This window comes from Notechis scutatus, chromosome 3 (assembly GCF_049901735.1).
Source record: "Notechis scutatus isolate UNSWTSFEM ecotype Mainland chromosome 3, rNotScu1.2, whole genome shotgun sequence".
Lineage (NCBI taxonomy): Eukaryota > Metazoa > Chordata > Lepidosauria > Squamata > Elapidae > Notechis > Notechis scutatus.
The window spans coordinates 127969213-127984961 of record NC_142011.1 but is presented as its reverse complement, the minus strand read 5'-3'; positions in this window follow the sequence as shown (position 1 = coordinate 127984961).

Here is a 15749-nt window from a genome sequence, read left to right as displayed (position 1 = left end):
ATGATGTGGAAAGAGATACAGAAACCAGTCTTATGTCGTGTTATAATATATGTTGACTACAGTTGCTATGAATGGCATCCCCTTTTTTGGAAAGGCATACTATTCACAGCATTTATGATCTATAGTACAGAGGCTCTTTTCAATTCTAATTGAAGATGGCAAAGCAGATGCTGATGTTTGGTTTATTTGGTTTATTGGAGAAAATAAAAGAAGGGGAAGGAGAAACATTTGGCCTCCTTTTATAAATGTAAAGATGTAAAGATTTACAGAGATGTACATCAGCAACTAGCCTTCCATCCTCCCGAGGTCAGTAAAATGAGGACCTAGATTGTTGAGGGCAATATGCTGACTCTGTAAACCACTTAGAGAGGGCTATAAAGCACTGTAAAGCAGTATATAAGTCTCAGTGCTATTGCTATAAAAGCTTCTTGGGGGAAGACATTTTTAAAAAGTTGGTGCTTCAGTCAAGAGGGTCTTTTGATAAATGGAAGGCAGTCTGCCAGGTTACCTTAAGTAAATCTCAGAAGGTGGAGGGAAGAAGTGAAAGTAGTCAAGGAGAGAATATTATCAAAGTCAAAAGAGAAAGAAAAAGATTGTAATTTAAGATGTTTGCTTTAGAAATGTGAAATTATTTCAGGTTCCTTGCATACACAGGGGCTGAGCCAATTTGAGATATAAATAAATTTGAGATATATAAAAAGCTAACCTCCTGAGATGCACAACTGTTTTTCATGTGATTCAAAAGTATGCAAAATGCTTCCTTTCCAGTTTGAAGACACCTCTACCATGCAGTTGCAATTGCTTTCTTTTTTTATGATTCTTCATATTATCAGTTTCAATATTTTTTGTTTCCTAATTGGTCTTTATTGTATAATTTTTTTTTTAAATTTCTGTCAATTATTTTGGATTTCTTTTTCATGAATAAAACACACACTGAAATAAATGTGACCAGCATTACTAAGGGATTGGTTTGGTTTGGTGGGTTTTTTTTTTTTTTTACACTGTATACTGTGATTGAAAGCATTGAGATAAAGCAGAGGAATGGAGAAGGAAGCAGGTGAACCAGCATTTTTTTATTTTTTTATTTAATTTATTTTTATTTGTCAATTGCTTACAAGATAATAGGTATAAGTAAAAACAAAGTTATGAATACATGGATACATATAAGAAAAATAAAAAAAATATAAAAGAAACAATAGGACAGGGATGGTAGGCATGTTGGTGTGCTTATGCACACTCCCTACAGACCTCTTAGGAAAGGGGTAAGGTCAATAGTAGAAAGTCTAAGGTTAAAGTTTTTGGGGTTTGGGGAAAAAAACACAGAGTCAGGTAGGGTATTCCAGACATTGACCACTCTGTTGCTGAAGTCGTATTTCCTGCAATCAAGTTTGGTGTGGTTAACCTTAAGTTTGTATCTATTGTTTGCTCTTGTGTTGTTATGGTTGAAGCTGAAGTATTCATTGACAGGAAGAACATTGCAATGTATGATTTTATATCCTATACTTAGATCGGACCAAAGGCAGTATAGTTCTAGGTTTTCTGGGTCTAGAATTTCAAGTCTGGTGGAATAAGGAATTCTGCAACGAGTAGAGGAGTGGAGAACTCTTCTTGTGAAATATTTCTGGACTTTCTCAACTGTGTTAATATCAGATACGTAATGTGGGTTCCAGACTGATGAGCTGTATTTGAGTATTGGTCTAGCAAATGTTTTGTATGCTCTAGTTAGTAGTGTAATATTACCAGAGAAAAAGCTACATAAGATTAGGTAGACAACTCTTAATGCCTTTTTGGCTATGTAGTTACAGTGGGCTCTAGCACTTAGATTATTTGAGATGAGTACTCCAAGATCCTTGACAGAGTTTGGATCATCAACAAGATCTTGACTATTTAGCCTGTATTTTATTTTCTGATTTTTTTTGCCAATATGTAAGGTAGAGCATTTATTTGTTGAGATTTGAAGCTGCCATTTGTTTAACCATTCTGATACATAGTCAAGGTCTTTTTGAAGGGTAGCAGTATTGTCTGTGGTGTTGAACAGTTTTACATCATCGGCGAAGAGAACGCAGTTGCTCTTCATATGATCACAGAGGTCATTTATGTAGAGTATGAAAAGACTTGGTCCTAGAACACTGCCTTGGGGGACACCACTGCTGACAGGTACAGAATTTGATAGGACGCTCCCAATTTTGACCATTTGTTGTCTATTTGACAGGAATGCTTCTATCCAGTTATGCAGGTGTCCAGAGATACCGTAAGATTTTAGTTTTAGGAGTAGTTTGTCGTGTACCACTGAATCAAAGGCTTTACAGAAGTCTATGTAGATTGCGTCTATTGCTTTGCCCTGATCGAGTTGTGTAGTCCATATGTTTTGGCAGTGTAAGAGTTGCAGATTACATGATAGTTTTTTTCCTAAAACCAAATTGTTTATTAGAGAGTAGGTTGTTTGTTTCTAAGTGGAGGATAATGGATTGGTTAATAATTGATTCCATGACTTTACAGGTGACGCAGCATAAAGAGATAAAGAGATAAAGCATAAAGTGATAAAGAGAGCATGAAGTGGAGAAAAAAATCCTCAGTTCTGTGCCTTGATATTTGCAATTTATTGCAGTTTATTTCCTGCATTTCAGATGCCTTGAAGAAAGAAACAGATATTAATAGCTTAAAACACACTTTTAGTCTTCTAGAACTACATCTAGAGCTCATCTAGAGCTCATTTTTTAGAAAATCACAGATTTTTGTGTTAAGAATATGCTTCTAAAATATATTCTAGCCATTGAACATTAGCACAGTTCAGTGGTACTATGGGGATCACAGTTTCTTTTCTTTAAAAAAAAATCTCTGCAAAATGTCTCCCTACTCCCTCTGCCTGGAACCTGGATCTTTTACTATTAATCTGAGGTAATGTTCAGGATCTATTTTTTAAAAAGATATTTCTACTTACATTTTGTTTAGAAGAAGCCTAGGAAAGATGTAAATCAGCAACTAGCAGATCAAAATGTCTCTATGCTTGGAGGTTTACTATATTAAGATGGAAGAAAGTAACAATGTGGTCAAAAAGCACAATATTACACATATTGGATACTATCTATCTATATTGGATACAATCTAGGGAGCTATTTTTGTGTCATTGAGCCTGATTATTTAGAAAATATCCCATTGATGATTGTAAAGCTACTCCTATCCCATGAAAGACTAAACACATCCAACTCTGGAATTTTAGGGAATTATAACACTGATAGACATGGTAATAACACTTAGACTTATATGCTGCTCCTTAATGTTTTACATCACTCTCTGGGTGGTTTACAATTTCAGCATATTGTCTTCAACAATCTGAGTCCTTGTTTTACTGACCTCAGAAGGATGGAAGGATGGGTCAACCTTGAGCTGGTGAGAATCGAACTGCTGGCAATAAGCAGATTTAGGAAGCAATACTGCATTCTAACCACTGTGTCTCCATGGCTATTATAATTATAAAATATTATAGTATCAACACTAATTGGCATTTTAGGACATCAAATGATCTAAATCCTATGAAGTTTGGCATTATCCAACATATTTACAAAAATAATTAACAATTCTTTACATATCAATTTATAAATGTTAATTCTTCAACTGTAACAACTGAAGTAGAATATTTTAGACTGCATCTTAAATCTCTTTCCATTGTGACCTTTACTGATATTTGATGTAGCACACAGCTAGGTTAGTAAATAGTCCTTTTGTTTCATGAATCACTGAGGTTTTATATAAGTTGGGTTATGATCTTAAATGTTCTTATTTGCATCTCTTTGATAAACTGGCAATTTGCCCCATCAGTAGCATCAGTGTTTTCAAAAACTTCATGTTTGAAAAATCAAGAAGAACAAGAAGTCTGAATTCCCTTAGGGTTCCTTCCCACAGGGAATGGCACCAACAGGGACTATAGTCTACACTCAATTGTTGCCCTTTCTTTAGAATACCTTCCACTTTGAGATCCAGATAGCCCTGATCCTGCTGAGATTTTAAAAAGCCATTAAACCTTGGCTGTTTCAGCAGGCATTGATAATGGACTTGCATGGGATATAAAACAATATGTAAATACACTTATTTATCTATAGTATCTTATCATGCTCTCTTAAACACAGCAATGAAATGAGAATTGGGTGTCAGTTTTGGAAGCCATATTAGTGCCAGAAGCTTCCACGCTGCCACATTCTTCAGTGTGGGAAGATGGGAGGGGGGATTTCATGGTGTATATGTAGTTAGACACAATAGCATTCTTCTTTAAAGTCAAGGTCATAATATTCCTGCACCTGGCTGAGGAGTAGTAGAGGGGATGTCTTAAGTTGGAATGGATGATGATTGGGGCATGTGATGGAATGATGGGTGCAGGGAATGGATTTGTAATTTTTTACTTATTGGAGGAAAACCTGGAACTTTCAGATTCAAGTTTTCCCAAATGTGCTAGTATGCCTACCGTAATAAAAAGAACTTTGAGAAAATGTCTGTCTCAGAGTTTTTAATTGGAGTTGGAGTTTTCTGGAACCCTAACATTGGGCTTATGCTGACATTTTGCACATGGCAAATGTTTACATTTGTCTTATAATTCTAAATTAATATTTAAGTCAAAAGGGCTAGTATAGAGGGAATGAATCAATGAATTGAATAGAATTAGATGATTAAGGAGTGTATCTATCCAGGCTGGATGCTCATCATTTTCAAAAGCCTGAGGCATTAATAAGACTGTACAGTGTGGTATAAAGGATAATTTCCACAGTTAAAATAGTGTGGAAAAATAGATTTAAAAAAGTTGCTGGAAGGAAAGTTGCAGAATGTTTTCTGTATTAGTATCCTTTAAATCTATCTCCCCACCTGTGATTTTTCCAGCCAATCTGGACTTACTATGGACTTATAACCTAACTGAGAGGTGAATTCAAGCAAAGTCATGCCTAGTTTAATATTGTGCATTTAATAAAAGTACCCTTCACCAGCCACTTCAGCACCCTTCACCAGCCACTATTGTACTATTTTGACAACTATATAACAAACCTGCTTTCCATTCTAAATGGAAACTCTATTATTACCTTCTTCAAATTAAGCAGATTAATAAAGGCATGTGGAAAAAAAAAAGAAGTATGGGGAAAAAATTAGGCTAAAGAACCCCTGCTTTCAGAGATTATGTAAGCACAGTAGGAGATATTTATTGCAAATCTTTTTACAACTTCCATCATCATCCTAGATTTAAAGATTTAGACAAGTGGGAACATATTTGGGAAATAAATTACAAACTATGTCAGTCTCGTACAAAGAGAATCTCTATAAAATGGTGTATCGTTGGCACTTGCCACCCACAAGACTGGCTAAGATGTTCCCGAACCTCCCCCCAAACTGCTGGAAGTGTAACTGCGTCCAGGGAACATATGTGGTGGACATGCCCATATGCTCAGAAGTTTTGGAAAAATATCAAAAATTGGATTCTAAATATAACTAAACAAGATGTAAAACTTGAACATGAAACCTTTTTGCTGGGTATGATAGACTCAAAAATAGAAAAAAATATCAATATTTAATCTTGCACATTATAACGGCAGCTAGAATAAGCTACGCTCAAAATTGGAAACTGTCTATTGTCCCTTCAGAGGAGATGGCTATTAAAAAAATTCACGAGTGTGCAGAGATGGACAACCTAACCAAATTACTAAAAAGCAACAAAGACAGTGAATACTACAAAGTTTGGAACTGTTGGTATGAATGGTTAAAGAAAAAGCAACATTTGACAACTGAATAAGTTATGCAGCTATGAAGTACGTGCGTTTAATCATAAAGTATTCTGTGAAAATAAAACACTAAAAGAACGAGGAAGGTATTGTAACAAGGTAGATCACATCAATGTTATGGGGTAAAAGAAAAAAGAAAAGAAAAATGTAACCAATGCTCAATACCTGCTGCAAAATGTATATATGTATATATATTTGTTTATATGTTTGTTTTGTTTCTTTTTAAATGTTTTAAATATATGAAACTTAAATAAACTTTATTTAAAAAAAAAACACTGGTGCATGATAGGCCTGTACAATTGATGTGAGCCAATGGAAACCAAACAGTGATAGTTTTACTGAAAATGAATGAATCAACAAACACTAGGAGTGGTTTGTGTTGTTACTGCATTTGAAATGATGGGTCAGAAGCAGTAGAAGCCTGATTTTTAAGATAGAAAGGGAATAAAATATCTTCATCCAAATGTTTAATATTAACATATTAGCACTTCTACAATTTAATTTTTCCATAAAGGAAATTAATTTTCTTTTATTGTTGTATTCCTTGGTTATCTGCAACTAAATGAGTTTTAAAGCTGGTAACTGCAACCTTTCACTTTTGAGTTCTTTCAGCTAGCTAGAAGGATCAATTTTCTGTAACTTATGTTTAAGCAAGAGTAGAATTTAATAGACATTTACTCACAATTTTCATTTTGTCCATACACTTGGAACTGCATTTCTTATAGCTGATAATTCCTTATTAATTATTGTTGCCAAGCTGCATTTAAGTAGAGCCAAGATTCAATTAAAATAGTAAAATTATTTTCAGTAATAGTCATACTGAATTAAGCAGGGAGAATAGGAACTAAACAGTTTCTACTGAGCTTTAAAAAGGAAGCAATGAAGACAACATTTAAATATAGAGTTGAATTTGACAAGAATGAAATTTAGAAGCAGTGTAACTTTCCAACCTCTTTGTTGCAGTTCTTAACAAGGAAGAAATATTAATTGGCATAAGAAATGCAATCACTATGTTGGAACAGAGGCAGGTCTGAGTTTGAGAAGCTGAATTCCCTGAGAACTCTAGGCAGTATATCTCATCTTTCTTGCAAATTACTCTAAGCCATGATGGCACAGTGGTTAGAATGCAGTATTGCTGGCTAACTCAGCCAACTGCCAAGACTATGATCTGCATCAGTTCAAGATTGACTCAGCCTTCCATCCTTCCAAGATTGGTTAAATTAGGATCCAGATTGTTGGGGGCAATAAGCTGACTCTGTAAAACTACTTAGAGGGGGTGGTAAAGCACCGTGATATTTCATTTAAGTGCTATTGCTAAACAGAACCTGGTATTTTGGGTCAGTACAAGGGTGTCAAACTCAAGGCCAGTGGGACAGATCTGCCCCATGGGATGCTTAAATCCAGCCCATGGGGCCAGCCTGGAAATAGCTAAGGGGCAGCCCCTGGTGCTTCTGCTAGCAAAAATGGAGTACGAGTGCCATTTTGGCTGGCAGGGTGCTGCAGGAGGCCATCCAGGCTGAAAACAGACTGCAGGGGGCCCTTCACAGCCCTCCATGCCCCATTTTGGCTGGCAAGGTGCTGCCGGAGGCTGTCCATCCTGTCTCTTCCCCCCACCCGGCTGGCCCACAGAGGACAACTACAATGCTGATCTGGCCCTCCAAGAAATCCATTTGACATCCCTGCCCTAGGAAAACCAGTAAAACTAAAGTTTTGTGGTTTAAACATATTTTATTACCATAAAGAACAGATGATACCGGTATAACAACACTGTGGCATGTGATTAATCCCTTTTGTTCAAAAGAGACAGCTTATGAGGAATCCTTTGCCTTAGTCATCCAGCAGACAGAGTTGTCTTAGATGCGTATTAATTTTTAAACCAATTAAATCCTCTGTCTGTGCATAAGAGTGCATAATGGCACAAAGAACAAGAAAACAAATATTAACAATTATAAGCATTTGCTTTGGCTAAGTAAAGGTCAAATATGCTTGAGACACAAGAGTTCCCCTTGCTTCATATAGCCTACCTTTCCTTTTATCCCTCCCTAAATGCATTTCCTGACTCACTCTACAGTCTTCTGAATTTTGCTTTCTAGCTGATTTGGATCTTTTCTCCTTTATCTGCTTACTGCTTTTAATTTTTTTCCTACTGAACTCCAATTCTTCTAGTAGATCTCTCCTTCCCTCTTCCCAAATCCTGTGGGAATTGTTATCTGCTTCTCGCTGCGCTGCAAGGACAACGGGCCTTCTGGTAGTTGTTTGTAACACGAGGCGAGGGACAAGGTCGAAATGTTGCCACTTCTACCCAGGATTGTAGCAAACTTAAACTTTACAGCTTTGTATTCTCATATGGTATTTTGTGTGATGTAATGAGTTTGTAACAACACACTAACAAAAATTGCAAACGTTAACAAAGATTGCTTCTAATAAAAGAGGGTGTCAGAGCTTGCCCTGTGCTCTCATCCCGATTTGGCTTCAAGACGACTGCCTCAGTGTCTTCATTCATGAGAGACCACCACAACTGGTGACCCCGACGTGATCATCTGCGAGGTGGTACGTCTTTGGACCATCCATACTCATCGGCTGGCATAGCCTTGGTATACCTCATCCCTGATTTGACTCGCAGGCGATCGCCGTGGATCCCTCGTGAGTATGGGTGGAGGATTCTCTCAGGATCAGAAATTGCACATTGAGGAGTTAAGAGAATCAACCAAACGAAATTTTTTCCTTTTTAAAAGAGGGGCTCTCTTGAAAAACCCTCAGTAAAGCCTCTTTAGACACTTCCGAAATGATGGCTGCAGCTATCACCAGAGGTAATAAACCATCTGGTAATTGTTACAATTGTGGGAAGCCTGGTCATTTTAAATCACAATGTCGAGCCCAAGGGGGGCAGCAAAGCCCTCCGCCAGCAGAGATGCTCGACAGTAGAGGGGCCGCAGCTAGCCCCTCTCCCAAGGCTGCCCATATACCATCCACTGTGTATGAATTATCAATGGCAGAAGATGTGTTCATATCCTTTCCCCATCTCTGTCAGCACACAGCTTCCTCCTTCTGCCTCCTTCTTCTCCGATAAAACTGCTCTTACAATCTCACCCTCATGCCCTTCTCAAAGGAATCTCTGTGGTTCCCGATCTGCTTTTTCCTTCCTCAAAACTCTCAGCCTCTCTCTTTTTTTTTAACAAACTTTGTTAATTTTTAAAGACATGCAGAACATGGATACACAGAAACACAAAACATAAAAGCATAAAAAATCTCTTTTCTGAAAGTTGCTTAGTCCCAGGTCAAAACTCTTGGTACAGACACAGATTCAGATTCGTGTTCATTTTGCATACCATTGGCATTTTGCATACCATTGGCATTTTGCATACCATTGGCATTTTGCATACCATTGGCATTTTGCATACCATTGGCATCTTATTGGCATTTTCAATTTTCTACATAGCTTCTCCTCTCTTTTGAATTTTCTCGGTTTTATTTTGTTTATCTCCTCTCAATTCGAATCATAGTTTGTTATTCTTTGTTCTATTTCCAGTTTCTTCTTTGAAGAAAAACTTCTCCTGTGCACTGAATGGAGTGTGATGCCTTTAACTCTTTCCCCTATATTTGTAATACTTAATATAGAACACATAATTTGCACTGGGATTCTATCTGGTGCATTCTGAAATTGTGCAGTATTGTTATTCATTAGTGTTGATGTTCATTTGTGTCTTGAACATTTGGTGCATTGCTTTTCAGTTAAACCACATCACATATTATAGATCATTATTTAATTGCAGTGTTCCCCCTTCTCCTACTTCAGATCTCTCATTTCACAAAAGGTTTCGCTTGGGATAATATAGTCTAATCATTGATGTTGACAATCATTTATGTCTTGAACATTTTACCCCTTTCGGTTAGATATCATGCCTTTGTGGGAACACTTATGCTTTCCGGATTGTTCCCCCCACATCCCATGTCTTAAATCATTGTTTCATTACAGTACTCCTTTTCTTGGCAAAGGTTTCACTAGATTATACTGAGTGTTTTGTCACATTTTGAATTGCATGTTGTTTCCAGTTTTCTATGGTTATTCCTGGATGCAGGTGTAGAAGTGCGGTCTTGTGTGCCTTTCTGAAATCCCTTTTTCAGTGGAATTTGTCTATTGTCTCTGGAGAACTTTTGCTTAAGGCCTCTCATCTCTTCCTTTCTCCCTTGCTTCTCCTTGTAAAATATTGGAAAAGAGTGCCTAGGACACCTTTCCTTCTTGCTTTTCTTTTTTAAATTTTGATATACAAGTTTCAGTCCATCCACACGTGATGCCATTGTGTAGACATCCTCGTACAATTACAACAATATTTAGGGGCTATTAATTGGACCCGTCCCTATTTTGGCATCACTACACACATGCTCAACCCCCTGTTTGAGGTGTTAAAGGAAGGAACCACTCCAGGGGATAAAATTACCATTACAGATCATCAATTAAAAATCACCCAGGACATATAGCACATTATGCAGAAAAGGTGGGTCAACCGATGTAAACAACAATGCTCCTATTTCCTTAATCTTGCTCAATACACCCCCTCCTTACCTATGCTGTATTAACCCAAAAGTCTCAGCACACTAGCAACCTCCTTATCTTAGAATGGATATGTCTTCCTCAACACTCCTAAATGTTTCTTTTTAAATGTTTTAAATATATGAAACTTAAATAAACTTTATTTAAAAAAAACACTGGTGCATGATAGGCCTGTACAATTGATGTGAGCCAATGGAAACCAAACAGTGATAGTTTTACTGAAAATGAATGAATCAACAAACACTAGGAGTGGTTTGTGTTGTTACTGCATTTGAAATGATGGGTCAGAAGCAGTAGAAGCCTGATTTTTAAGATAGAAAGGGAATAAAATATCTTCATCCAAATGTTTAATATTAACATATTAGCACTTCTATAATTTAATTTTTCCATAAAGGAAATTAATTTTCTTTTATTGTTGTATTCCTTGGTTATCTGCAACTAAATGAGTTTTAAAGCTGGTAACTGCAACCTTTCACTTTTGAGTTCTTTCAGCTAGCTAGAAGGATCAATTTTCTGTAACTTATGTTTAAGCAAGAGTAGAATTTAATAGACATTTACTCACAATTTTCATTTTGTCATTACACTTGGAACTGCATTTCTTTTTTAAAAAAAAACAAGTTTTATTAATTTTTAAAACACACAAATTATCATTATTCATTACATGTTTAAACCTTTTTTCATTGTAAATTTAACAAGTCAGATAAATTATGATTCTGTTTTAAACCATTTCCATATAACATAACAAAACCTCTTATTCAATTTCTCTTACTTCTCTTTACTCTTATTCAATATCATTATTATTATTTCATCTATTTCTTTCTGACTTAGTTACCATTATTCTCATTCTATATTTCTACAAGTTTTTACTAATTCTCCCCCCAAAAACATATACACAACACACAAAACATAAAAAAAATCTTTGTCTCTCTCTTCATGGACTTCAATTATATTCATGCTCATCTTACATATCATTACTTATTTTATTTATCATTCTAAGCCTTCTATATTAACTTCTCCACATATTTCACCCTTCTTAATTCTATCTTAATTAATCATCTTAGTTTGAATCATTATATTTGTATCTTTTGTCCATTTTTTATCATCCCTTTGTCTCATTCCTTATAAAAAGAAGAAAATAAGTTTCTCCTGAAATCATTAATCAGAGTATGATGCCTTTCTATCTCCCCTAAGTTAATCAAATTAATCTTTAAAATAATATCCAATACCCAATCTGATTTTGCTTGGTACATTCTATCTAACTGATACATCCAAAATAATTAAGTACATAATTAGACAATAAATCCAAATATTAACAAAAGATACTATAATAAAAATTTTATAATAACATCAATACCATAATCTTATTAAACTCTTTAATTAAAACAGTATTCTAAACCTCCCCTATTATTAAATTTTAAAGCCAATCATTTTTAAACATTTTAACATTTTAATCTCTTATCAACTCTTAAACCATTACAATACTACCATCTCATCTTATGTACCTTGCAAAATCTTTTTAAAAAAATTATACTTTATCCATTATCCATAAAAAATTCCTTTTTTTCATTTAATTTCAAAACATTGTAGCTTTTCTCCACCTTTTCCCTTTCTTTCTTCTCCCAACAAACCTTTCTACCCCCTTCTTCTAGCCTCTGCCTTACCGGCTTCCCTTCTGTCGTATTCCTTTTCCCTTTTGTTTACTATCATCATATTGGTTTTGCACCTTATTTTTCCCTTTCTTAAATGTTTTTTTTAGATCTTAAGTCCTTTAGTTTTCTTCTTTTCTCTCTTCCTTCTTTCTTGATCAAATTCTGAGATTCATTAAAAATGGCTCCTTCCTTTCTTTCTTGTTCCTCTGCTGTCTTCATCTGTTGTAATGTTTGTTGATAGTTAGTAAGCACCATTTCTAAAAAAGGAAAGCTTCTTCCACACCATCTTTACCATTTTTTTTTGCTTGTTCATATTCTTTTCTTAGTTCCTCAACAGAAAGAGCCATTATAAATCTTTTCTTTTCTTTTCCCCTTCTTTCTTCTTACAACAACCAGAATATTCAAAAGAAAATAAAAAAAATAAAACAGTCCCAAAACTATCAGTCAGTCCAAACCAAGGCAGAGTTCTCACTTTCTCCTTCTGGGGTAATATCAATCAAAGAGAAAGAAAGTCCAAATCTGTTTAAAATCTTATTGCAATATATTCTAGTCTTCAAATCCTTAAGGCATCTGCTCCAACAAAGTCTTAGCATACAAATATTTTCTTTTTAATCCTCTCTCTTCCCACTTATCGCTTAAAACCAATTTTCACCTTAAAAAAAAATAGGTTTCTTAATATCCAGTTATTTATTCCGTAGGAAAAGAGGGAAAGCTATCCTTTCAGCACCATCAAACAGCCGCTTTTTTCTTCTTCTGGCAGGTATTATTCAGAAAGTCATACTTTTCAGGAATTTTATTAAATATGTCTTAGAGTCCTAGGAGCCAAGAAAAACTTTCTCCTCTCAAGCACTTTCTCCACTTCCTCCTGCGCATTCTTACCCGGCTGCCAGCTTCTTTGTGGCGGCCATTACGGACCGCCGCTGCACCGTCCTGGGAAAAGGGGGTTCTACTGGCTGGGGAGGGGGTCTGCAACACCCCAAACCCCTCTCCGGATCCCCTACCTTCAGCTGCCCCTGCAGGGCAGCTCAGCTCCGCATCCGCCTGGGTCGGAGCCCCAGAAGCGGCTAGCGCGGCAGGGATCGCGCAGCCAGCAAATCCCTGCCGCCGCGGCCGACAAACCGGAAGGCCTCGGAACTGCATTTCTTATAGCTGATAATTCCTTATTAATTATTGTTGCCAAGCTGCATTTAAGTAGAGCCAAGATTCAATTAAAATAGTAAAATTATTTTCAGTAATAGTCATACTGAATTAAGCAGGGAGAATAGGAACTAAACAGTTTCTACTGAGCTTTAAAAAGGAAGCAATGAAGACAACATTTAAATATAGAGTTGAATTTGACAAGAATGAAATTTAGAAGCAGTGTAACTTTCCAACCTCTTTTTTGCAGTTCTTAACAAGGAAGAAATATTAATTGGCATAAGAAATGCAATCACTATGTTGGAACAGAGGCAGGTCTGAGTTTGAGAAACTGAATTCCCTGAGAACTCTAGGAAGTATATCTCATCTTTCTTGCAAATTACTCTAAGCCATGATGGCACAGTGGTTAGAATGCAGTATTGCTGGCTAACTCAGCCAACTGCCAAGACTATGATCTGCATCAGTTCAAGATTGACTCAGCCTTCCATCCTTCCAAGATTGGTTAAATTAGGATCCAGATTGTTGGGGGCAATAAGCTGACTCTGTAAAACTACTTAGAGGGGGTGGTAAAGCACCGTGATATTTCATTTAAGTGCTATTGCTAAACAGAACCTGGTATTTTGGGTCAGTACAAGGGTGTCAAACTCAAGGCCAGTGGGACAGATCTGCCCCATGGGATGCTTAAATCCAGCCCATGGGGCCAGCCTGGAAATAGCTAAGGGGCAGCCCCTGGTGCTTCTGCTAGCAAAAATGGAGTACGAGTGCCATTTTGGCTGGCAGGGTGCTGCAGGAGGCCATCCAGGCTGAAAACAGACTGCAGGGGGCCCTTCACAGCCCTCCATGCCCCATTTTGGCTGGCAAGGTGCTGCCGGAGGCTGTCCATCCTGTCTCTTCCCCCCACCTCGGCTGGCCCACAGAGGACAACTACAATGCTGATCTGGCCCTCCAAGAAATCCATTTGACATCCCTGCCCTAGGAAAACCAGTAAAACTAAAGTTTTGTGGTTTAAACATATTTTATTACCATAAAGAACAGATGATACCGGTATAACAACACTGTGGCATGTGATTAATCCCTTTTTGTTCAAAAGAGACAGCTTATGAGGAATCCTTTGCCTTAGTCATCCAGCAGACAGAGTTGTCTTAGATGCGTATTAATTTTTAAACCAATTAAATCCTCTGTCTGTGCATAAGAGTGCATAATGGCACAAAGAACAAGAAAACAAATATTAACAATTATAAGCATTTGCTTTGGCTAAGTAAAGGTCAAATATGCTTGAGACACAAGAGTTCCCCTTTGCTTCATATAGCCTACCTTTCCTTTTATCCCCTCCCTAAATGCATTTCCTGACTCACTCTACAGTCTTCTGAATTTTGCTTTCTAGCTGATTTGGATCTTTTCTCCTTTATCTGCTTACTGCTTTTAATTTTTTTTCCTACTGAACTCCAATTCTTCTAGTAGTTCTCTCCTTCCCCTCTTCCCAAATCCCTCTGGCTGCAGCTTCTGCCTCACCCCAGCTTCCCTTCAGCATTCTTATTCAATCTACTGGCTCTGGTTTCCTTGGGTTTGATCCTGTATTCAATTTGTTTCTCTTGACATCCAGTTGACAAGCTGTCTCTTGGTGTGTGTCTCTTCTTCTGTCACTGAGGTGAGGAAACTCCATTTTGAATAGAACTACTTATTCTGTTTACCCACGAGTTGTCTTTTTGCTAGGAAGGAGACAGGGCAAAGTTCTCAGCTTTGATTGTTCCAAAATGTCCTGCCACCTTTTAAACCAACCTGGGCTCATCTGGTTTTTATACCCTGTGACTCTGCTGTCTCCCTCTTCCTACAGTTAGCATTTTTTTCCGCTTCTGCTTCTCCATCCCCAGTTTTATCATTGCTCCCATTTGGAATCTTCTTAAATCTTAATTCATAGAAGCTTGGCTATCATGCAACAAGACAATGTATCTCCATTTTTAATCTATTTCCTGCCCAACAGCTCCCACAAGAGGGGGCCTCACAAGCAATATCACTTGGCATATTTGGATAAATTGTCAGGGCATAACCTTGCAATCTTAGTCCATGAAGATTCAGCTGAAGTGGGAGAAAGTCACTAAAAGCTGGCCTTTCTCTGATGTTATTTTCCATTTTTTACTCTGACTGATGCAAGATAAGCCCTTGTCTTAATGCAGGTGAGGGAATAAGAAAAGTTTGAGGGAACAAGGTCTACACTGTGTGGTTCAATATCACCCTCATCTATTTTATTTTGTAGTTGAGGCTAAAACTTTATCCAATTTTTAATAAAGTATCTGGACAGTGGTTTGTTGGCACAGATGGAGATTTTAAACATACAAAATATCAAATTCCACCACCTATTCACTGAAATCAATATAGTTGATCATCAGTTTTATTAACAAGTTGATGGTAAGTACAAGTTAATATTTTGGTTTATGGAAATCATAACTTTTTTTTCAAAAATAATTAAATGAACATTAATTCTCTGCAACAAGCAAAGAGATTTTGAAGGAAATCACAAGATTCTATAGTTTGTTATTGCATGAATTCTGTTTAATTATTGCCTTTTTTATTAGTGCTACAATATGTGTATATGGCATATAAAGTTCTCCACATTATTTATAGATAAATGAATGAGGAAGGGACAGATGATTT